Source organism: Bombina bombina, chromosome 6, assembly GCF_027579735.1.
Source record: "Bombina bombina isolate aBomBom1 chromosome 6, aBomBom1.pri, whole genome shotgun sequence".
Classification (NCBI taxonomy): domain Eukaryota; kingdom Metazoa; phylum Chordata; class Amphibia; order Anura; family Bombinatoridae; genus Bombina; species Bombina bombina.
The window spans coordinates 647,799,920-647,823,678 of NC_069504.1; the positions used below are offsets into that span (position 1 = coordinate 647,799,920).

Consider the following 23,759-nt stretch of genomic DNA (forward strand, 5'->3'; position numbering starts at 1 on the left):
AAATTATTCATTACATCAACTACTGCTTTATTATCGGACCAGCATAGTATTCTTTTGTTCTCCAATATATAGCCCCATAGTTCCATTGCCACTATAATGGGAAATAATTCTAGCAGCGTCAAATTCCTTACCCAACCTTTCTCTTTCCAATCCTTTGGCCATTCACTCACACTCCATCTACCCTACAAATAGGCCCTGAAACCAATACTGCCTGCTGCATCCATGTACAACTCTAACTCCTCCACTGACGTCACCTCCTCCCATATCCTGACTCCATTAAAATCATTCAAAAATTAATCCCACACTACGAGATCTTCCTTAATTTCTTTATTTACTCATACCATATGGTCCGGCTGCTTAGCCCCTTTTGTTCCCATCTCCAACCTTATTTTGAATATCCTGCCCACCGGTATTACCCTGTCCGCAAAATTTAAAACTCCCAGCAGCCTCTGCATCTACCTGAGTGTCACTTTATTTCTCTTTACCATCCTTTTAATCATCTGTCTTGCCTTATTAATCTTATCTGCTGGCAGCTCGCACTGCCCCTTTGCCTCTGACTTCTCCTTTGCAACTGGCACCCCCAATTCTTTTAACATTAATTCCAACTCCTCCTTCCAAATTCTACATTCTACAGCGTTGGCCCTCCCGACTACCAAAAAAGCATCCAAGTAGTGGGCCATATTCTCACACTCAGTCCTTTTCGTAAACAACCAATGCAAAAAGGAACTACATTTTTCAAAAACTGAACAAGAATCAGAACACCCCATGGGTAAACACTTATCTATATAATAAAAACCATCAAACTTACAACCCATCAACTTAAAGCTACTCGTGTTCAAAGGTAACAATCTAAAAGCAGATTCCACATCGATCTTTGCCATCAAGGCTCCTCTCCCTAGCTGTTTCACTATATTCACTGCAATCAAAAGATTGATATTGCACTGAGGAATCCAACTTATCAATTGCATCATTGACTGAATTTCCCCTGGGATAAGACAAGTGCTGTATCATCCTGTATTTTCCTTTTTCTTTTTTAGGTACCACTCCCAGGGGAGATACAATCAAATCCACACAAGGCTTCTCCTTAAATGGCCCCGCCATTCTGCCCAGCTTTACCTCCTTCTCCAACTTCTCAGCCAACACCTCAGGAAATTCTGCTGCTTATTTCAGGTTTCTAGCCTGCGTTGCCCCCTTAACCTCCGTTCTAACCGGAACAATAAAACCTTGACGCAAACCATTTCTCTTACTTGGTGTATTCAGTCCACGGATTCATCCTTACTTGTGGGATATTCTCAATCCCTACAGGAAGTGGCAAAGAGAGCACACAGCAAAGCTGTCCATATAGCTCCCCTCAGGCTCCGCCCCACCAGTCATTCTCTTTGCCGCTCTAACAAGTAGCATCTCCACGGGGGTGGTAAAGAGTATGTGGTGTTAGATTTGTAGTTTTATTTCTTCAATCAAGAGTTTGTTATTTTAAAATAGTGCCGGTTTGTACTATTTACTCTGAGGCAGAACAGTGATGAAGATTTCTGCTGAGAGGAATATGATTTTAGCACCAGTAACTAAAATCCATTTCTGTTCCCACGCAGGACTGTTGAATACCAGAGAACTTCAGTTGGGGGGAACAGTTTGCAGGCTTAACTGCTTAAGGTATGCTCAGTCATTTTTTTCTAACAAGACCTGGTAATGCTAGAAGACTGATAGAAATCCCCATGTGGAAAGGTAAGCCATTTTCTGAGACTCAGTATAGAAGGATGGCTTAGTTTACAGGGCTTAAATCACTGGTGGACACTGTTATGGGTAAAATCGATTATTTTTTAATATAAACTGATGTTTGCACAAGTGTTTATCATGTTTGGAACACTTTTTAGGGGTTTTATAGGCCTGGCATAATTTTAGACACCTATTTTGGCTTAGGAAGGCCTCACAACTCCGGAGTGAAGAGGGAGAGGGCCTAATTTTCGCGCCGCAGTTGCGCAGTTCTTTTACAAGATAGCTTCATGCAGCTTCACATGTAGAGTCCAGAGACTGCAGGAGGACTACAGGGAGGCTTATTTTTGTTCCACAACTAATCCCCAAGGAAGGTAGTGTGTTAAACTGGTGGCCAGCTTCAATTTGCTCCGGTTTGGGCAATTAGGGGTTAATTGGCTTGAAACTTGGTGTGCCATCTTTTCAAAGCATTAGGATCATATGGTGTAAATTTCATAAAGATCGGATGTTTTTTTGAGATTTGGTAAAAAAGTGTGTGCTGTTTATTATTTAAAGGCACAGTAACGTTTTTTCAAAAAGTGTATTTTTCTGTATTTGAGTGCTATCTAAGTCTGTCTAACATGTCTGAGCCTACTGATAGACCTTGTTCTATGTGTTTAAAAGCCATGGCGGTACCCCCATTGCATTTGTGTTTAAAGTGTGCTAAGGTATCTAAACATTTTAATGACCATGCAGTGACACTTAAAAATGTAGCCCAAGATGATTCTTTGACAGAAGGTAATGAGGATAATCCTCCTTCCTCTCCCCATGTGTCGACACCAGTTACGCCCGCGCAAAGCGTTGCCTAGTACCTCTAGCGCATTGTGCCCTATTACATTACAACAATTAGCAGCGGTCATGGATAATTCCCTTGCGGCATTTCTATCCAAACTGCCAGTTTTTCCAAAAAAGCGTGATAGCTCAGTTTTAAGAACAAAGGATGAGCAATCAGAAGCTTTGGATGATTTATCTGTAGTACCCTCACAACACTCAGAAGTAGCAGTGAGGGACTGTCTGTCTGAGGGAGAAATTTCTGACACAGGAAAAGTTTCTCAGCAGGCAGAGTCAGATTCCTTAGCGTTTAAATTTAAGCTGGAACACCTCCGCGTCCTGCTCAAGGAGGTTTTAGCTACGCTGGATGATTGTGACCCCATGGTGGTCCCTGAAAAATTGTGTAAAATGGACAGGTTTTTAGAGGTCCCTGTATGCTCTGAGGCATTTCCGATCCCAAAGAGGGTGGCGGATATTGTGACTAAGGAGTGGGAGAGACCAGGTGTACCCTTTGTTCCCCCACCTATCTTTAAGAAAATGTTCCCCATAAATGACCCCAGGCGGGACGCGTGGCAGACGGTCTCCAAGGTAGAGGGGCTGTTTCAACACTTGCTAAGCGTACAACTATACCAATAGAGGACAGTTGTGCTTTCAAAGATCCTATGGATAAAAAATTGGAAGGTTTGCTGAAGAAAGATTTTGTTCAGCAAGGTTTTCTTCTTCAACCAATTGCCTGCATTATTCCGGTAACTACTGCAGCAGCTTTTTGGTTCGAGGCCATGGAGGAGTCGCTCCAGAGGGAGACTTCATATGATGAGGTCATGGATAGAATTCATGCTCTAAAGCTGGCTAATTCTTTTATCACTGATGCCGCTCTCCAATTAGCTAAGCTAGCGGCGAAAAACTCAGGTTTTGCCATCATGGCACGAAGAGCGCTTTGGCTCAAATCGTGGTCGGCTGATGTGTCGTCCAAAACGAAACTGTTAAATATTCCCTTCAAGGGGAAAGCCCAATTTGGCCCAGAGCCGAAAGAAATTATTTCAGATATCACTGGGGGCAAGGGCCATGCCCTGCCACAAGATAGGCCGTTTAAGTCCAAAAACAAGGCTAATTTTTGCTCCTTTCGCAACTTCAGGAGCGGACCTGCCACAACCTCTGCTGCCGCAAAGCAAGATAATGCTTCCCAGCCCAAAGCAACTTGGAAACCCCTGCAGGGCTGGAATAAGGGTAAACAGGCCAAGAAGCCTGCTTCTGCTACCAGGACAGCATGAAGGGGTAGCCCCCGATCCAGGATCGGATCGAGTAGGGGGCAGACTTTCTCTCTTCGCTCAGGCTTGGGCAAGAGATGTTCCAGATCCCTGGGCATTAGAAATAGTTGATCAGGGGTACCTTCTAGAATTCAAGGATTCTCCCCCAAGGGGAAGGTTCCACATTTCTTATTCGTCTTCAGACCAAATAAAGAAACAGGAGTTCTTACGCTGTGTAGAAGATCTGCTAAAAATGGGAGTGTTACACCCAGTTCCAATTGTAGAACAAGGTCTGGGCTTTTACTCAAACCTGTTTGTAGTTCCCAAAAAGGAGGGAATTTTCAGGCCAATCCTGGATCTAAAAATTTTAAACAAATTCCTCAAAGATGGAAACCATTCGGACAATCTTGCCGATGACCCAGGAGGGTCAATATATGACTACCGTGGATATAAAGGATGCGTATCTACATATTCCTATCCACAAAGATCACCATCAGTTCCTAAGGTTCGCCTTCCTGGGCAAACAGCTAGGGTCCCTTCTAGCGGTACTAAGACCGCGGGGCATTGCAGTAGCACCTTACCTAGACGACATATTAATACAGGCGTCGTCCTTTCACAGAGCCAAGGCTCATACGGGCATCGTTCTGGCCTTTCTAAGGTCTCACGGGTGGAAGGTGAACGTAGAAAAGAGTTCTCTGTCCCCGTTCACAAGGGTTCCTTTCCTGGGAACACTAATAGACTCGGTAGAAATGAAAATCTTTCTGACAGAGGTCAGGAAGCAGGTTTCTAGCCTGCATTGCCCCCTTAACCTCCGTTCTAACTGGAACAATAAAACCTTGACGCAAAGCATTTGTCAATAAAAAAAATTCCTCTCTCAGCGGATATGCTGCTAATTCCCCTATAATTCTATCGATTTTAAGCTGTGTTTTTGCCATTTCCCACTCCTGCCCCATTACCACTGCTACTGTGCCCTCGAAAAGAAAATTTTCTGCTTCTTCCAGTATTACCACTTCTATAATCTACTCCTGCATGAGCGCCTCCGCAGTATCTACATGCGTGCTTGTATTTACATGCATTCCCGCTATCACATCTTTTATCATTGAATGCCCAACACTCCTTGTGCCCTAACTGATTTTGCCTGACCCATTGGTTTACCGCTTTAAACATCATATACCTTCATTAACCTTGTCCACATATCTAGTTTTTTCACCCCGAAATCCTTTCTTCCCTTCCCTCCCAATTGTAAGTTCCCCCTCCTAAATTCCCTCCTAAAATCGTAATCTTTCCAGGCGAAACCTCCGTATGTCGTATAGCACTCAGCTATCAAGTGAATGTAGAGCTGTACTCCGTTTGCTTTATCAGGGTTAGCCGTTATAAAGCATTCTACATAAATGAATATTACTTTCACCCACTCTGGGAACGTCTGCCTTGCCTTCCTCCCCTTAACTTCATCCCCCCTGGACTTAAATGCCAATGCATCCCTAGTCATCTCGAACACGTCTACATACCTGCCCTTCTGCACTTTCCTTAGCACTTTCGTCTTCAAATGAGTGGCAAGGGGAAGAAGTTTGGTCCCTGCTACTTCGTCATCTAAATTTACCTCATTATCCCTGCTATCCCCCTCCTCTGATACCTCCTTCGCTACCCTTCCCTTTCCTTGCTTTGCATATATCCTTCTAACAATCTTTAATATTTTTCTATGATCGTTACCATTACGCTTATCATCCTCAGAATCAATTTCAGTAGAACTTTCAGATGAATCAGAGTCACTACTTCCACTACAGTATATTTTCTTACCTTGTCTCTACTGTTGCTTGGCAAACTCCTTCTGTCCCTCCTTGCCTGCTGATGCTGCTCTTTGCGATGCTGCACTGTCTCTGACTCCAGCCTTGTCCTTTGCTCCTTTTGTCATTGCATGCCTTCTGTCCTTTTCCTGTAAAATATCCATATTTGAGTTAGCATCTCCCCCCCCCTCCTGTTGTTATACAATCCAGGCTGCTGACCAGCCCTTGCATTGCTGTGCCACTTTTCACTTGCTCCCCTATCCTCCCTTCCCTCCCTTTCCTCCACCGCATCCACCATCATATACGTATTACCCTCAACGTCCCTGTGATAATTTTGTCTCACCAAACTTCAGAGAAAATTTAATAAAAAATAAAATAAATGGAATGTTGCTCTATTCTTGTAAACAGCTAATAAACATAACTTGTTCTACTAGCATGTTCAAGGTGAGCATTTACTTTTAGTAATTGAAATGAAAAGTATGGATTAAACCTCTATGAATGATAATAATAAATCTTATGAGAGATACTTATTAAGTCTCTTTTATATAAGCATTGCTTCATTAATATTGTCAAAAAAGAAAAATTGAGAAAAAATCCTTTATATTCAGGATAAGAAACGAAGTGATAGAGTTCAACTCTAGATAAAGTAATGGTAATATATCTTTCCTTAAGTTTCACGCACTCACACAAACACTCTAAAATATATATACAAAGTTCCAGCACACACGCAATATTGACCAGCAAGGAGGAGGTTAATTCAGTGTAATACACCTCAGGTAAGTAAAAACACTTAGCGTTATTTTTGGGAACCTTATGATTTGTATACAATACGATACCCAAACCAGCGTGGTGACAAGACCAGATTTTCCCAGGAGCGATGGTGTAGCGTGGAGAGCGGTAATAACAGCAGAGTAAGTGCTAAACCGGAGATTAGTAGAGAGCGGCGTTCCGGTAGCAGCTTGTGTGAGTGCGGCTTCAGCCGCGTGTGATAGAGTTCCGGTAGCGTAGGGATACGATTAGAAGTATCAGTCCAAAAGAATCAGGAAAGAAGTGCAGCAAACTTTGAGATACAAACAGCCTTCAAATAATAAAATACTTATGACCTGAAAGGGAAAAGTAAACTGCTTGGAAAGAGCAGTAGCACAGGATGAGAGAATCCACTTTAATTTTCAGGCACTGAGTAATGGAAAAGCACTTCCTTAAATAGGAGGAAGTGCTGATAGTCAGAAAGTCTTAAAGGGATATCACATCCCCCCCTTCTCAGGGAATCACCCCCGGGGATTCCAGACCAGGTTTAAGGGGGTAACGATGATGAAATGACTTCACCAGACGAGGGGCATGAACTTCTGAATGAAGATGCCAGGAATCATCCTCAGGACCATAACCCTTCCATCTGATGAGATATTCCAATCTTTGTCGTCGAATCCTAGAATCCAGTATTGATTCAACTTCAAATTCCTCTTGAAGATCCACTGAGATAGGAGGCGGAAGATCAACTGCCGTGCGTGTCATTGAATGAAAAGGTTTCAATAATGAAATATGGAAGGTGGGATGAAACTTGTAATCCTTGGGTAATGTGAGCTTGACCACATTGGGATTTATTATCTGCTCTATAGGGTAAGGTCCCAGGAACTGGTTAGCCAATTTCTTGCTAGGGACCTGAAGTTTGAGGTTTTTAGTAGAGAGTAACACTAAGTCACCTATTTTATATTCAGGTCCAATCGAATGTTTCCGATCATAGTATTTCTTTTGGTATTCCTTAGCCTCAGCTAGATGTGTTTTCAATACTTTCAATCGATCTTGAAGTTTGGAAGAAAAATCTAAAGCTGAAGGGGAATTCACTGTTTCGTGGGACAAGGTTATAGTGTTAGGATGGTACCCATAAGTTGCGAAAAAGGGGGATGTTTTGGTTGAGGAACACAATGAATTATTATGAGTAAATTCTGCCATAGGGAGGTAAATTAGCCAGTCATCTTGCAAATGTGAAATATAACAACGTAAAAAGTGTTCAATGGTCTGGTTCAGTCTTTCTGTCAACCCATTTGTCTGTGGATGGAAAGCAGTAGTGTAGCGATGATCAATTTTCAGTAGCTTACACAAAGATCTCCAGAAGGAAGAGGTGAATTGGGTACCCCTATCAGTAATAATATTAGAGGGTAAACCGTGTAGTCTTACAACCTGATCAAGAAATACTTTAGCTGTAGTCATGGCAGTTGGTAATCCCTTGAGTGGAATAAAATGAGCCAGTCTTGTTAAATGGTCGACTACTACCATGATAGTGTTATATTGTTGTGCAGGTAACTCCACTATAAAATCCATGGCAATAGTACTCCATGGTTTATCTGGAATGGGCAGAGGTCTGAGTAACCCTATGGGTTTTTTATGTTCAATTTTATTTCTAGCGCAATTCTCACACCTAGAGACGTAATCATAAATATATTTATTCATCCCTGGCCACCAAAACTTACGACGAGTAAGTTCAATGGTTTTCTGTATCCCTGGGTGACCAGATAAGGTGTCATCATGGGTGTGTGTGAGAATGGAAGATCTTATTTTCTCAGGTACGTATAACTTTTCCTCATGATAAAAAAGACCTGTAGTAGGATCTTTTGAACAATTCTGTAGTGGTATTGAATCATGTTTTAGAGCAGTGTAAATCTCTTCTTCTAAGGGTGTTAAGGTACCTATTATCTTTTCTGGAGGGATAGTGAAGTTAGGTTGTTCATGAGGAAGTAACTCATGAATACGAGAAAGTGCATCTGCCTTTGTGTTTTGACTCCCTGGTTTATAAGTTATTAAAAAGTTAAAGCGATCTAGAAAAAGTGACCACCTTGCTTGTCTAGCTGTTAAAGTCTTATTCTTCTTTAAGTATTCTAAGTTTTTATGATCAGTATAAATAAGGAATGTAATTACTGATCCTTCTAGTAGGTGTCTCCATTGTTCTAGTGAACACTTAATAGCAAGGAGTTCTTTATCTCCAACACTATAGTTAGCTTCAGCACAAGTCAAAGTTCTTGAATAGAACGCAATGGGATGAACTTCACCTGTCTCCTTATTTTGTTGGGAAAGAACAGCCCCAATGCCTGTGTTCGATGCATCAACTTCCAACAGGAATTGTTGATCAAATTTAGGCAGTGTTAGTATTGGAGCTGTTGTGAACATTTCCTTAAGACTATCAAAAGTCTTCTGGGCTTGTTCAGACCACTTAAAGCGATGTTTTATACTAGTTAATTGTGTTAATGGTCTTATTACTGAGGAGAAGTTTTTAATAAAATTACGGTAATAGTTTGCGAAACCAATAAATCGCTGTAATGCTTTTACTGTAGTGGGTATAGGCCAGTCTTTAATTGCGGCTACTTTTTCAGGATCCATTTCTATCTTGTTTGGGGTAATTATATAACCCAAAAACTTTATTTTAGAGACATGGAAAACACATTTTTCCAGCTTTGCATATAACTTATGCTCCTTGAGACGAGTAAGAACCCACCTAACATGTTTTTCATGTTCTATGGAAGATTTCGAATAAATCAGAATATCATCTAGATATATGATGACACAGATATCCATTAGATCATGAAAAATCTCGTTGATAAAATGTTGGAAGGTTGCGGGAGCATTGCTTAGACCAAAGGGCATTACGTTATACTGGAAAAGACCATAACGGGTTCTGAACGCGGTTTTCCATTCGTGTCCTTCCTTTATGCGAATAAGATTATAAGCGCCCTTTAGATCTAATTTTGAGTAGATCATGGCCTCATTTAATCTTTCTAGTAACTCTGGTATGAGAGGTAGAGGATACCTATTTTTAATTGTTATTTCATTCAATGCCCTGTAGTCAATAATAGGTCTTATTGTTCCATCTTTGTTGCATACTAAAAACAGTCCTGCAGCAGCAGGGGATGTTGAGTGTGAGATGAACCCTTTTCGCAAGTTTTCATCTAAATATGATCTTAGATATACCAATTCTTCTTGTGAAAGAGGGTAAATCTTTCCATGTGGTATTTGAGATCCCGGTATTAAATCAATGGGACAGTCAAATTCCCTATGTGGTGGGAGGTTTTCTGCCTCCTTGAGGTCAAACACCTCTGCCAGGTCCTGATAAATTTGAGGCAGCTCATGTTCTATAGTAGAGATTACCTGATATGGAAAACAAGTTTTTATACAATAGTCAGAGTTAAAGTTTACTTGTGGTGATGACCAGTCAATATGAGGATTATGTATTTGTAACCAGCTAAATCCTAAAATGATAGTATGCATGTAGATAGGTATGAGGTCAAAAGTAATATATTCAGAATGTCCTTGGTCAGTTGTTATGAGTAAAGGGATTGTCTGATGGGTAATGGGGCCCTGTTGTATAATAGAACCATCAATAAGTTTAACTGAAACAGGTTGTGTCTTGACAACAGTTGGAATTTTATTGAGCTTAACATATGCTATATCTATATAATTTCCTGACGCCCCGGAATCAATCAAAGCGTTAGATCGCACGTTTTTTCTGATCCCACTGTAAAGAAAAGGTGAGAGTGAGATGTGGATTTTGGTTAATGTGAAAAATTTTGTGATTGAAGCTACCCTTACCCTTTTTCTGTCTCAATAGAGATGGACAATTTGTGACGGAGTGGTCTTTTTGTCCACAATAAAGACAGAGATTTTCTAATCTGCGTCTGGTTTTTTCTTCTGGGGTTAGAGGACCCCTTATATTTCCAATCTCCATAGGAACCTGGTTTGAAACAGCTTTTTCCATGGTTGTAGAACAGGGATAGGAACGTCTGGGCACAACTTCATAGGAAGCTCTTTCAGCCTTTCTTTCACGTAACCTTCGGTCCAAAGTGGTGCTTAATTTCATCAACCCATTCAGTGTGTCAGGCATCTCTAATCGTGACAATTCATCTTTAAGGGATTCAGAGAGACCCAATCTGAATTGGTTCTTTAAGCTGATCTCGTTCCATTGAGAGTCATCTATCCACATTTGAAATTCAGTAATATATTCTTCAATGTTTCTTTTCCCCTGTCTCATAGATCTTAATTTATTTTCAGCTGTTATTTGAGTGTGGGAATCCTCATACAAGGCAGTCATAGCTAAAAAAAATTCTTCAAGCGAATCTAATATTGGATGTTCACTTTCAAAGAATCTATTGGCCCAGGAGCGTGGCTCCCCCTGGAGGAAGGAAATAGTGGTACAGACCTTTATCCTTTCACTATGGTATGTTTTAGGTCTAAGTGAGAAAAGAAGTTTGCATGCACTTTTAAAATCCCTGAAATCGCTGCGCTTGCCAGAGAAGGGTTGTGGGTATTGTATGTGAGGTTCAGCAATTCCTGCTTCTTTCCCTGACATACAATCTTTTATTAAGGTTTTGAGAGCTTTATTTTCAGTTTGTACCTCTGTTAAGGCTCTAGCAAGATATTCAAGTTTTTGATGAATATTAGAAAATTCATTTTTAATTTCATTTGGATCCATCTTCCAAATAATAAAAAATAAACTTTATTTTTGAGGCCTGAAAATTCTGTGATAATTTTGTCTCACCAAACTTCAGAGAAAATTTAATAAAAAATAAAATAAATGGAATGTTGCTCTATTCTTGTAAACAGCTAATAAACATAACTTGTTCTACTAGCATGTTCAAGGTGAGCATTTACTTTTAGTAATTGAAATGAAAAGTATGGATTAAACCTCTATGAATGATAATAATAAATCTTATGAGAGATACTTATTAAGTCTCTTTTATATAAGCATTGCTTCATTAATATTGTCAAAAAAGAAAAATTGAGAAAAAATCCTTTATATTCAGGATAAGAAACGAAGTGATAGAGTTCAACTCTAGATAAAGTAATGGTAATATATCTTTCCTTAAGTTTCACGCACTCACACAAACACTCTAAAATATATATACAAAGTTCCAGCACACACGCAATATTGACCAGCAAGGAGGAGGTTAATTCAGTGTAATACACCTCAGGTAAGTAAAAACACTTAGCGTTATTTTTGGGAACCTTATGATTTGTATACAATACGATACACAAACCAGCGTGGTGACAAGACCAGATTTTCCCAGGAGCGATGGTGTAGCGTGGAGAGCGGTAATAACAGCAGAGTAAGTGCTAAACCGGAGATTAGTAGAGAGCGGCGTTCCGGTAGCAGCTTGTGTGAGTGCGGCTTCAGCCGCGTGTGATAGAGTTCCGGTAGCGTAGGGATACGATTAGAAGTATCAGTCCAAAAGAATCAGGAAAGAAGTGCAGCAAACTTTGAGATACAAACAGCCTTCAAATAATAAAATACTTATGACCTGAAAGGGAAAAGTAAACTGCTTGGAAAGAGCAGTAGCACAGGATGAGAGAATCCACTTTAATTTTCAGGCACTGAGTAATGGAAAAGCACTTCCTTAAATAGGAGGAAGTGCTGATAGTCAGAAAGTCTTAAAGGGATATCACAGTCCCTGATTACCCTGGGGCATTCTGACCTAACCCTGTATTCACCCCCCCCCCCCTTTATTTATTGTCCTCCTCCCTACAGTTTGGACTGCCAGGGCCAGAACCAAAGCCTTCCTCCCGGAATCGTGCCGCGCCTGTCTGTAAATGTCCCCCCGCTTTGACCGCTATAATTTGCTACGACTGTATGCGGTCAAGGCCGCACTCCCTAGCTCCGGCTCCCCTGTAGGCCTGAAAGACATCCGACGCAAAGCATCCTCTTCATCCGACGGCTCTTCTCGAATGAAGGCTTCTTTAAATGATGTCATCCAAGATGGCGTCCCTTCAATTCCGATTGACTGATATAATTCTATCAGCCAATTGGAATTAAGGTACAAAAATCAGCCAATAGGATTGAGCTGGCATTCTATTGGCTTATTGGAACAGCCAATAGAATGCAAGCTCAATCCTATTGGCTGATAGGATCAGCCAATAGGATTGAACTTCAATCCTATTGGCTGATTGCATCAGCCAATAGGATTTTTTCTACCTTAATTCCGATTGGCTGATAGAATTCTATCAGCCAATCAGAAGTGAAGGGACGCCATCTTGGATGATGTCATTTAAACCTTCATTCCAGAAGAGCCGTCGGATTAAGAGGATGCTCCGCGTCAGATGTCTTGAAGATGGACCCGCTCCGCGCCGGATGGATGAAGATAGAAGATGCCTTCTGGATGAAGACTTCTACCCGTCTGGAGGGTCACTTCGCCCAGCTTGGATGAAGACTTTTCCAGGCTTCGTTGAGGACTTCGGCCCGGTTGGGTGAAGATGTCTCCCGGTAAGGTGATCTTCAAGGGAGTTAGTTTTTTTTTTTTTCAAGGGAGTGTTAGGTTTTTTTAAGGGGGGATTGGGTGGGTTTTAAAGTAGGGTTGGTTGTGTGGGTGGTGGGTTTTAATGTTGGGGGGGTGATTTGTACTTTTTTTTTTACAGGTAAAAGAGCTGATTACTTTGGGGCAATGCCCTGCAAAAGGCCCTTTTAAGGGCTATTTGTAATTTAGTGTAGGGTAGGGCTTTTTTTATTTTGGGGGGGGGGGCTTTTTTAGTTTTTTAGAGGGATTAGATTAGGTGTAATTAGATTAAAATTCTTGTAATTTTTTAAATTATTTTCTGTAATTTAGTGTTTTTTTTGTACTTTAGACAATTTTATTTAATTTAGGGAATTCATTTAATTATAGAGCAGTGTTAGGTGTAATTATAACTTAGGTTAGGTTTTATTTTACAGGTACTTTTGTATTTATTTTAACTAGGTGGTTATTAAATAGTTAATAACTATTTAATAACTATTCTACCTAGTTAAAATAAATACAAACTTGCCTGTAAAATAAAAATAAACCCTAAGCTAGCTACAATGTAACTATTAGTTATATTGTAGCTAGCTTAGGGTTTATTTTATAGATAAGTATTTAGTTTTAAATAGAAATAATGTAGTTAATGATAGTTATTTTATTTTGATTTATTTAAATTATATTTAAGTTAGGGGGGTTAGGGTTAGTGTTAGACTTAGATTTAGGGGTTAATAACTTTAATATAGTGGCGGCGACGTTGGGGGCGGCGGATTAGGGGTTAATAAATGTAGGTAGGTGACGGTGATGTTAGGGACGGCAGATTAGGGGTTAATAATATTTAACTAGTGTTTGCGAGGCGGGAGTGCAGCGGTTTAGGGTTAATATATTTATTATAGTGGCGGAGATGTCCGGTTCAGCAGATTAGGGGTTAAAATTTCTTTTAGTGTTTGTGATGTGGGAGGGCCTCGGTTTAGGGGTTAATAGGTAGTTTATGGGTGTTAGTGTACTTTTTAGCACTTTAATTAAGAGTTTTATGCTATGGCGTTGTAGTGTAAAACTCTTAACTACTGACTTTTATATGCGGTACCAGTGTTGACAGGAGAGGGTCTACCACTCACTTTTGGTCAGACTCATAATACCGGCGCTATGCAAGTCCCATTGAAAATATAGGATACGCAATTGACGTAAGTGAATTTGCAGTATTTCCGAGTCTGGCCCAAAAAGTGAGCGGTACACCTGTACCTTCAAGACTCGTAATACCAGCGGGCGTTAAAAAGCAGCGTTGGGAACGGCCAAATGCTTTAATGCAAGACTCGTAATATAGCCGTTTGATTGGAAAGGGCTCTAAGGAATATGTGTGTGTGTGTATATTTCATGTGACAACACTAAAGAAATGACACTTTGCTACAATGTAAAGTAGTGAGTGTACAGCCTGTATAACAGTGCAAGTTTGCTGTCTCCTCAAAATAACTCAACACACACTCATTAATGTCTAAACCATTGGCAACAAAAGTGAGTACAACCCTAAGTGGCAATGTCTAAATTGGGCCCAATTAGCCATTTTCCCTCCCCGGTGTCATGTGACTCGTTAGTGTTACAAGGTCTCAGGTGTGAATGGGGAGCAGGTGTGTTATTGCTCTCACACTGTCTCATACTGGTCACTGGAAGTTCAACATGGCACCTCATGGCAAAGAACTCTCTGAGGCTCTAAAAAAAAAGAATTGTTGCTCTACATAAAGATGGCCCAGGCTATAAGAAGATTGCCAAGACCCTGAAACTGAGCTACAGCACGGTGGGCAAGACCATACAGCGGTTTCACAGGACAGGTTCCACTCAGAAAAGGCCTCGCCATGCTCGACCAAAGAAGTTGAGTGCATGTGCTCAGCGTCATATCCAGGGGTTGTCTTTGGGAAATAGACTTATGAGCCATCATTGCGGCAGAGGTTGAAGGGGTGGAGGATCAGCCTGTCAGTGCTCAGACCATACGCCACACATTGCATCAAATTGGTCTGCATGGCTGTCGTCCCAGAAGGCAGCCACTTCTAAACAAGAAAGACCGCAAACAGTTTGCTGAAGACAAGCAAACTAAGGACATTGATTACTGGAACTATGTCCTGTGGGCCGATGAGACCAAGATAAACTTATTTGGTTCAGATGGTGTCAAGCGTGTGTGGCGGCAACCAGGTGAGGAGTACACAGACAAGTGTGTCTTGTCTACAGTCAAGCATGGTGGTGGGTGTGTCATGGTCTGGGCCTTCATAAGTGCTGCCGGCACTGGGGAGCTACAGTTCATTGAGGGAACCATGAATGCCAACATGTACTGTGACATACTGAAGCAGAGCATGGTCTGGAGACTGGGCCGCAGGGCAGTATTCCAACATGATAACAACTCCAAACATATCTCCAAGATGACCACTGCCTTGCTAAAGAAGCTAAGAGTAAAGGTGATGGACTGGACAAGCATGTCTCCAGACCTAAACACTATTGAGCATCTGTGGGGCATCCTCAAACAGAAGGTGGGGGAGTGCAAGGTCTCTAACATCCACCAGCTCCGTGATGTCATACACTCCAGAATACAATTTAAAGTATTAGCCCTAACCTACAAAGCACTCAACAGTCTAACTCCCAACTACATCTCCTCTCTCATCGTGAAATACTCCCCATCCCGTCCTCTTTGATCAACCTCTGACCTACGTCTCTACACTCCTGTTATCTCTACATCCCACTCCCGCCTCCAAGACTTCGCACGTGCTGCTCCTGTCCTCTGGAACTCTCTACCCCGCTCCATCAGACTGTCTCCAACCTTGTATAGCTTCAGAAGATCCTTGAAAACCCACCTATTCAGAGAGGCTTACCCTCTCTCCTCCATCCCGCATCCGAACCAAGCTAATACATGTACATGAACTGCCTGACTCACTGCTGCAAATACAACCGATGTAACAAGCTACCCCAACCTTATGTCTCTGCACCCTAAACCTATAGACTGTGAGCTCTCCGGAGCAGGGCCCTCTTCCTCCTGTGCTAGATTTGTTTAGTCTTGTTATGTTTTGTGTTGTATCACAAATCTTTGTCATTGTATACCCCTATCATTGTACCCAGCGCTACGGAATTTGGCGGCGATATACAAATAAATGATAATAATAATAATAATAATAATAATAATAATGGAGGAGTGGAAGAAGACTCCAGTGGCAACCTGTGAAACTCTGGTGAACTCAATGCCCAAGAGGGTTAAAGCAGGGCTGAAAAATAATGGTAGCCACACAAAATATTGACTCTTTGGGCCCAATTTGGACATTTCCACTTAGAGGTGTACTACTTTTGTTGCCAACGGTTTAAACATTAATGGCTGTGTGTTGAGTTATTTTGAGGGGACAGCAAATTTACACTGTTATACAGGCTGTACACTCACTACTTAACATTGTAGCAAAGTGTCATATCTTCACTGTCGTCACATGAAACAATATAATAAAATATTTACATATTTTATGTGAGGTGTGTACTCACTTTCGTGAGATACTATATATATATATATATATATATATATATATATATATATATGTGTGTGTGTGTGTGTGGGTGTATTTCTGCACATATTTACACATATAAACACAAGCACACATGTATACACATGTTTGCATACACACATACACATATTTATACATTCCCACTAATTCTTCTAGTGTTATTTGGGCTTTTGCTTGAGCGCAACCCATAACTTTAAACTTGTAATATCAGCTCTATTTAGCAAGGTCACAATATCCATTAAAAGTAAACGGTGCACTAGAGCAGAGGTTTTCAAACTCTTGCACATTGGGTCCCCCCTTTGGCGAAAACTTGTACGCACGCATGCGCAAGCACACACTCATGAACAAGCACACATGCACAAGCATACACACACGCACAAGCACACACATACACAAGCACAAGGACACACACACATGCACAAACACACACGCACAAGCACACACACACACATTCACAAACACACATGCACAAACACCCACATATACGCACATGCAAATACACACATGCACAAACAGACACACACATGGACAAACACACACACACATGAACAAACACGCACACATGAACAAACACATACACAGGCACAAGCATACACACACAAGCACACTCACAAGCACACATACAGGCACAAGCACATACACACACAGGCACAAGCATACACACAGAAGCACAAGCACACACACACGAGCAAACACACACACAAGCACACACACAAACACACACACAAGCACACACATACACACACATGCACACACACACATGCACTAGCATACACACGACACAGGCACAAGCATACACACAACACAGGAATAAGCACACACACATGCACAAGCATACACACACAGGACCTTGTTTAAACATCTAAATATTCATTATTTCTTTCCTAAGATATGGTGAGTTCACAGCTTGAGTATTTACTGTTTAGAATATCTCTCCTGGCCAGCAAGAAGAGCCAAAGAGCACAACAATTAAACTGCTAAGTATCACTCCCTTACCCCCAACTCCCAGTCATTCTCTTTGCCTCTGGTGCATGGAGGAGGTGAAGTTTAGGTGTCTGAAGAAACATTTTGATTTCATCTACAAGCATGTTTTGGGGTATAGCCATATTCCACGTCATTACTTGCAGTCAGGTAGTGGTGACTTTAAAGCAGTTATGAACTTGTAAAGAGGTACTTACTGCATTGTCCTAACAATTGCTGCCCTAGTTTAGAAAGCCAGAGTTGGCTACTCTGTTCTTTCTTTTTCAAAGGTCTCTGTGAAGAACTGTGTCTTCTCATACATTGTAACTGTCTACATGCCGGACAGCAGAGCAGGTAAGTGCTTTTTCTTCCAGTTGGGTAGACCATGCACTTAACAAATTAAAAGACACTGCTTTTTTATTGGGACATAGATAATCCTGTTGTATGGGTTACACTGGGACATGAAGCAGGCACTGTAGCATGTGTGAGACTAACATTTAAACTCTTTTAAAAAGAAAGGGTAAAATGTTTTTATGAGGCTTTATTTTCTGACACATTTTTACTTGATAAAACAATACAATTTTAAACTGAAAGTAAGGCTGACTTTTCTATTTCAGCAGTTTATTCATTTCCCCATTGCTTTAAAATAAAACGATGCAACATTTTAAACTGTCAGGTTTGAAAAAACGTATATTTCTGGTACTCAGTGTACCAGGAAGTCGTACCTCTCTGTGTCGCAGCAGTAATTTGAGTTTGGCAGTTTCCGGTCACATGGCTGGCTTTACGTTCTGAGGAAAAAGTTGTTTTTCCTCAATTTCTGGGTGATCCGGTCTTAAAATGAAGGTCCATTTTGATGAATTAGTGCCCAGTTTTTAATAATGCTATTAAAAACAAGGGCACTTTAATTCATCAAAATTGACATTTCACTGTTTTCTTCAAAAACTTGCCTTTTAATCCAGAATGCCGCTCCAGCGATTCCCCCGGCTGTCGGAAGCCACTGCAGACGTCAGAAATGACGAATCAGGCTTCCTCCAATCACAGCTTCCCCCGGGGGAATCTTGGCCTGATGCAACGCTGTGATTGGAGGAAGCCGGATTCGTCATTTTGGACCCGCCAAGACGGCTTGCGACGGGTGGAGGAAGTGCTGGAGCAGCTGCCAGGATTAAAAGGTAACTTTTGAAGAAAACAGTGAAATGTCAATTTTGATTAATTAAAGTGCCCTTGTTTTTAATAGGTTTTTTTAAAAACCGGGCACTAATTCATCAAAATGGACCTTCACTTTAATTGGTAGCGGTAAGGCACATCAGTAATTGAGGTGTGGGGTTGCCTGAGGGGTATTTTAGAAGTTTATTTGATGTTCGTTAAATATTTTTTCTTAACCTTTCTCACATAATTTTAGCTTTCTCACATAATTTTAGCTTTCTCACATAATTTTAGCTGGGGATCGATCCTAATTTGGGATAAAATTTAAAGTGTATTTTTTCCTTGGCTTATTTTAATTAAATATTAAAATCTTTGAAACTTATCTGTACAAGTTTATTTACTGTTTCACAGCATGTTTTTTTATATGGAGCAAGAGCCTGCTCTCATTAATTCATGTGTATTATGTTTAAATGCACAAATTGCAGCTCCTATGCAATTTTGTTCTTCATGTGTCAAGAAAACCTTGCAAAATAAAGGTAACAATTTTGAGCCTAATGTCTCTCAGGATGATGCTGTTAAAATAATACGTCAGCTTTTTCCTGTTATGTCCCAAGCATCAATGGCATCACATGCAGTTCCCTGTGGTTCCTCTATAACTCCTAGTGGAGTTTATTTAAAAGCAGAAATTGCTGCCCAAGTATCTTCAGCGGTATCTGCAGCATTAGCTGCCATTCCCAGATTACAGGGAAAATGCAAGATAAAATCTAGAAATTCAGAAAGTAAGGTGCCTAACCTCAGTTCTTTGCCCTTTCTCATAAGTCTGATGAGGAAGATACATCGGGACTTTCTGAGGGTGAAATCTCAGATTCGGACAGTATAATTCCTTCTTCTGAGACTGAGGTGGTATCCTTCAGATTTAAGCTTGAACACCTTTTAGATGACTCCAATACCCCTGTCATGGTCACTCCTAAGAAATCTAGTAAACCTTCCACTTCTGAGGTTTTTCCTGTGCCGGACCGTGCTAGGGAGATTATCTCACAGGAATGGGAGATACCAGGGGTGTATTTTTCCCCGTCTCCCATTTTTAAGGAAATGTTTCCTGTCGAGGACTCCATTAAAGACCCTTGGTATACTGTACCCAAAGTTGAAGGTTCCATTTCCACTCTGGCTAAGAGAACCCCTATTCCTATTGAGGATATCTGCTCTTTTAAGGATCTGATGGACAAGAAGCTGAAGGCTTATTTGAAGAAGATTTATGTTCAGCAAGGTCTCCAATGACAACCTGCGGTGTGTATTGCCACCGTGACTAGTGTGACATCTTAATGGTTTGACGCCTTGTCTGATTCTCTTAGAGACTTCCTTGGATGAAATTCAAGATAGGATTAAAGCTCTTAAGTTGGCCAATTCCTTTATTGCAAATGCCATTTTAAAGGTTGTTAGACTAGGAGCTAAAACTTCTAGTTTCGCTGTCCTAGCCCGCGGGGCGTTATGGTTGAAATCCTGGTCTGCGGACGTTTCCTCTAAAGTCAAGCTTCTGGCGATTCCTTACAAGGGCAATACCTTGTTTGGACCCGGTTTGGCAGAAATTATCTCTGATATTACGGGTGGAAAAGGGTCTTTTCTACCTCAAGATAAAAAGAATAGGCCTAAAGGATGTCAGAGTAATTTTCGTTCCTTTCGTAACTTCAGAGGAAAGCCTTCCCCTTTTTCTTCCAAGCAGGAACAATCCAAGTCTTCTTGGAAACACAATCAGTCTTGGAACAAGGGGAAACAATCAAAGAAACTGGCAGCTGATTAGAAATCAGCATGCAGGGTTTGCTCTCCGATCCGGGATCGGATCAGGTGGGGGGCAGACTTTCTCAGTTCTCTGAAGCCTGGATATGAGATGTCCCAGATCCCTGGACTGTTGACATAGTATCCCAGGGTTACAAATTGGAATTCAAGACTTTTCCTCCAAGAGGCAGATTCCATCTCTCAAGATTATCTGCAGACCAGATAAAGAGAGAGAGTGATAGTTCCAGTGCCAGAACAGGGTCTCGGGTTCTACTCCAACTTATTTGTGGTTCCCAAAAAAGAGGGAACTTTCCATCCCATTCTAGACTTGAAGTGTCTAAACAAGTTTCTCAAAGTTCCATCCTTAAAAATGGAGACTATACGCTCCATTCTTCCTTAAGTACAAGAGGGTCAGTTCATGACAACCATAGACCTAAAGAATGCGTATCTTCATGTTCCTATTCACAGGGACCATCACAGATTCCTGAGATTTGCCTTTCTGGACAAACATTTCCAGGTAGTGGCCCTTCCATTTGGTCTAGCCACGGCTCCCAGCATTTTTTCAAAGGTTCTGGGGGCTCTTTTGGCAGTGTTCCATTCTTGTGGAATTGCTGTGGCACCCTACCTGGATGACATATTGGTTCAGGTGCCATCTTTTCAACAAGCAAAATCTCACACAGAGATATTGTTGTCTTTTCTTCGTTCTGGCGGTTGGAATGTGAATCTGGAAAAAATCTCCCTTTCCCCTGTTACAAGATGTGTTGTGCCAAAAGGAGGTGCAAGTTCACTTTGAATCCTCTTCTGTTCACTTGTGTGTGTGCTCCACTTCCCTTCAGGAATTCGTCTGGAGAGGTATACTCCTAGTTCAAATTAAAGGGTTGTGCTGTGATATTGTGTCAAAACACCATAAAATGGTGTGTATATACTCACAGCATATGTTCCAGATGACCGGCTCCTTATATATGCAAAGAAGAACTTCACAGATTTTCTCATAAAAACAATTTTATTGTGCCCAACGTGTTTCAAGAGCATTTACAATTTTAAAAGTGCTTAACAAACCAAGCATACCTTTCCGCTACACAGGCGTTTTTTAAATATACAATCAATGATGCTACCTGTTACCCCATTGGTGGAGGCCGGGTTTACACTCGTTAAAAATCGAACTTAAGATAAACCTAAAAATAAAACCTAAATTGTAAATATTATTAAACAATTGTTATTTAAAACAACATTCTTGTTGTTGCAGTTCCTTTTCGAGCCATTTTCTTTGCGATAGTCTTCTATCAGGTCCGTTGAGAAATAAAAAAATCACATGATGTAAATATCCAATCAGAAGCTTCTCAGTCAAAACATTGTGTTTTACTAGCGTTTGCTGACTAAGTAATGGAGTGAAAAGAGATTTGCATTAGATTCAACGGCTGGGTCTGTTGAAATGCGTTGGGCACAAGGATGCCCCTCAGCTGGTACACGGATGCATGTGCTGGCTGTTTTCACTGTAGAATATAGATATAATATATGTATAATAAGTATATCAATATTATATTTATATAGTTGTGAGGCAAAATCTTATTATACCGTGGGAACAGCCAGCACATGCATCCGTGTACCAGCTGAGGGCCATCCTAGTTACAGCAAGCACAGTGCTCGCCTGGGTGGAGGTCACAATAAGGGCTGCGGTCACAGAGACAAGGAAACTATCACAGGAGCCCGCTTCTTAGCCATCTGTACTTACGGCAATGATCTTTAGAAGGCGCTCAGTCTCCTTGTCATGGTGCTGTTCGGTGGGGAATTTGGCAATGTTTTGCACATTAATAAGAATGAAAAAAAAAACACTTCTGTTCTTGTTCCTGCGCCTCCCCTTAAGAGCTCTGGCACCCCCCGGGGAGGCACGCCCCACTGTTTTGGAACCGGTGCACTAGAGTAATGTTGGCCGTGCTAAACCTTACCTGGTAAATGATTCACCATGGAGTTGGAATACCAAGTTGCACTTTAATTTTAGCAATAAATATAAACCTAAATGAATATTTTAACACACATTTTAGGCTCTGTGACTAGTGTAACAAGTCATTAGGAGCACATTAAGGGGAAACCCATTTTACAGTCCACTGTCCCTTTAAGTTCAGCCTTTCACTTGCTCCTCAGTAGCAGTTCATATGACTAATTATTTATCTTGTATTGTCTTTTTTCTATCCATTCTTTCTGCTTTGCCCTAAGGATTATTTTTGGATGCTTTTATTTACAATATTAAATGACAGGTATGTAGCCCTAGTTACATTTGCTATTACTTGTTATGTTGTCTTTTTGTCTCTGCCTTCCCTGTTATGTCACATGATATACAGGGTTTCAGGCATATTCAGAGGTATAAGAAAGGACAAACCACAATCTACAACACATTTCTTTCATTATATTATATACAGGTACAGTTGGGGTATATTCACGGAGCCTGCATGTAATAAGTAGAAGTTCCAAAACATCATAGAGGGCCTCTTCTCTAAATGTTCCCCTCCTCTTCCTATTGACATCAGTTTGGCTTTAAAGGGACAATCAAGTCCAAAAAAAACTTTCATGATTTAAAAAGGGAATGTAATTTTAAACAACTTTCAACTTTACTTCTATCACCAATTTTGCTTTGTTCTCTTGGTTATTTTAGTTGAAATCTAATTCTAGGAGGGTCATGTGCTAATTTCTTAGACCTTGAAGACTGCCTCTAATCTGAATGCATTTTAACCACTAGAGGGCATTAGTTCATGTGTTTCATATAGATAAAATTGAGATCATGCATGTGAAGTTACCCCGGAGTGAGCACTGATTGGCTAAAAAGCAATTCTGTCAAACGAACTGAAATAAGAGGGCAGTCTGCAGAGGCTTAGATACAAGGTAATCACAAAGGTAAAAAGTGTATTTATATAACTGTGTTGGTTATGCAAAACTGGGGAATGGGTAATAAAGGGATTATCTTTCCTTTTAAACAACAAAAATTCTGGTGTTGACTGTCCCTTTGAGTTATTTATAGTAGAGAGTGTAGCTCTGCTTTGAGTGTTTGTAAAGGTAATGGAAAACGACTTCCTACCCTTCTCATTACTATTTACTACTAAAAGAGTTGTCCGTGCCCGCTAAGTTTGTTCCCAGTTTATGGAATGTGGCTATTTTCTCTAGCTTTGTTATTTATGAGGTGTCAGTGTATAGGCCACATCACACCTTTTATGTTATACTTTATTTGCCTCTGCTTTTAAGTGCCTGATGCAACTTTTAATACTTTTTCTGAACCAAGGACATTCCTATGTACCTTATGAATAGTAACTGTATTTTAGTCATTAGTACATTATTAGTTGTGTATGGGTATATGACTACTTGACTGGGTACTGAGATGCAAGTCTGGACAAACTTGACTTGATGCACAATGTTATCTATATGGAACACCTGAACTAACACCCTCTAGCTGTGAAAGACTGTCAAATGCTTTGAGATAAGAGGCGGCCTTCAAGGGCTTGGAAATTAGCATAAGAGCCTACCTAGGTTTAGCTTTCAACAAAGAATACCAAGAGAACAAAGCAG

The 23,759-nt window shown here is 40.7% G+C and overlaps 1 protein-coding gene and 1 long non-coding RNA gene across 2 annotated transcripts in view; one reads left to right on the forward strand and one right to left on the reverse strand.

Annotated features, from left to right (window-relative positions):
• Positions 1–23,759, forward strand: part of CFAP161 (cilia and flagella associated protein 161) — a 146,309-nt gene that overhangs the window by 53,752 nt on the left and 68,798 nt on the right. The gene's annotated exons all lie outside the window — the stretch shown is intronic.
• Positions 5,600–23,759, reverse strand: part of LOC128663377 (uncharacterized) — a 64,215-nt gene continuing 46,055 nt past the window's right edge. Inside the window, exon 3 of the long non-coding RNA XR_008402859.1 lies at positions 5,600–5,700. This is a non-coding gene — a long non-coding RNA (uncharacterized LOC128663377). The remainder of the gene's footprint in view (positions 5,701–23,759) is intronic.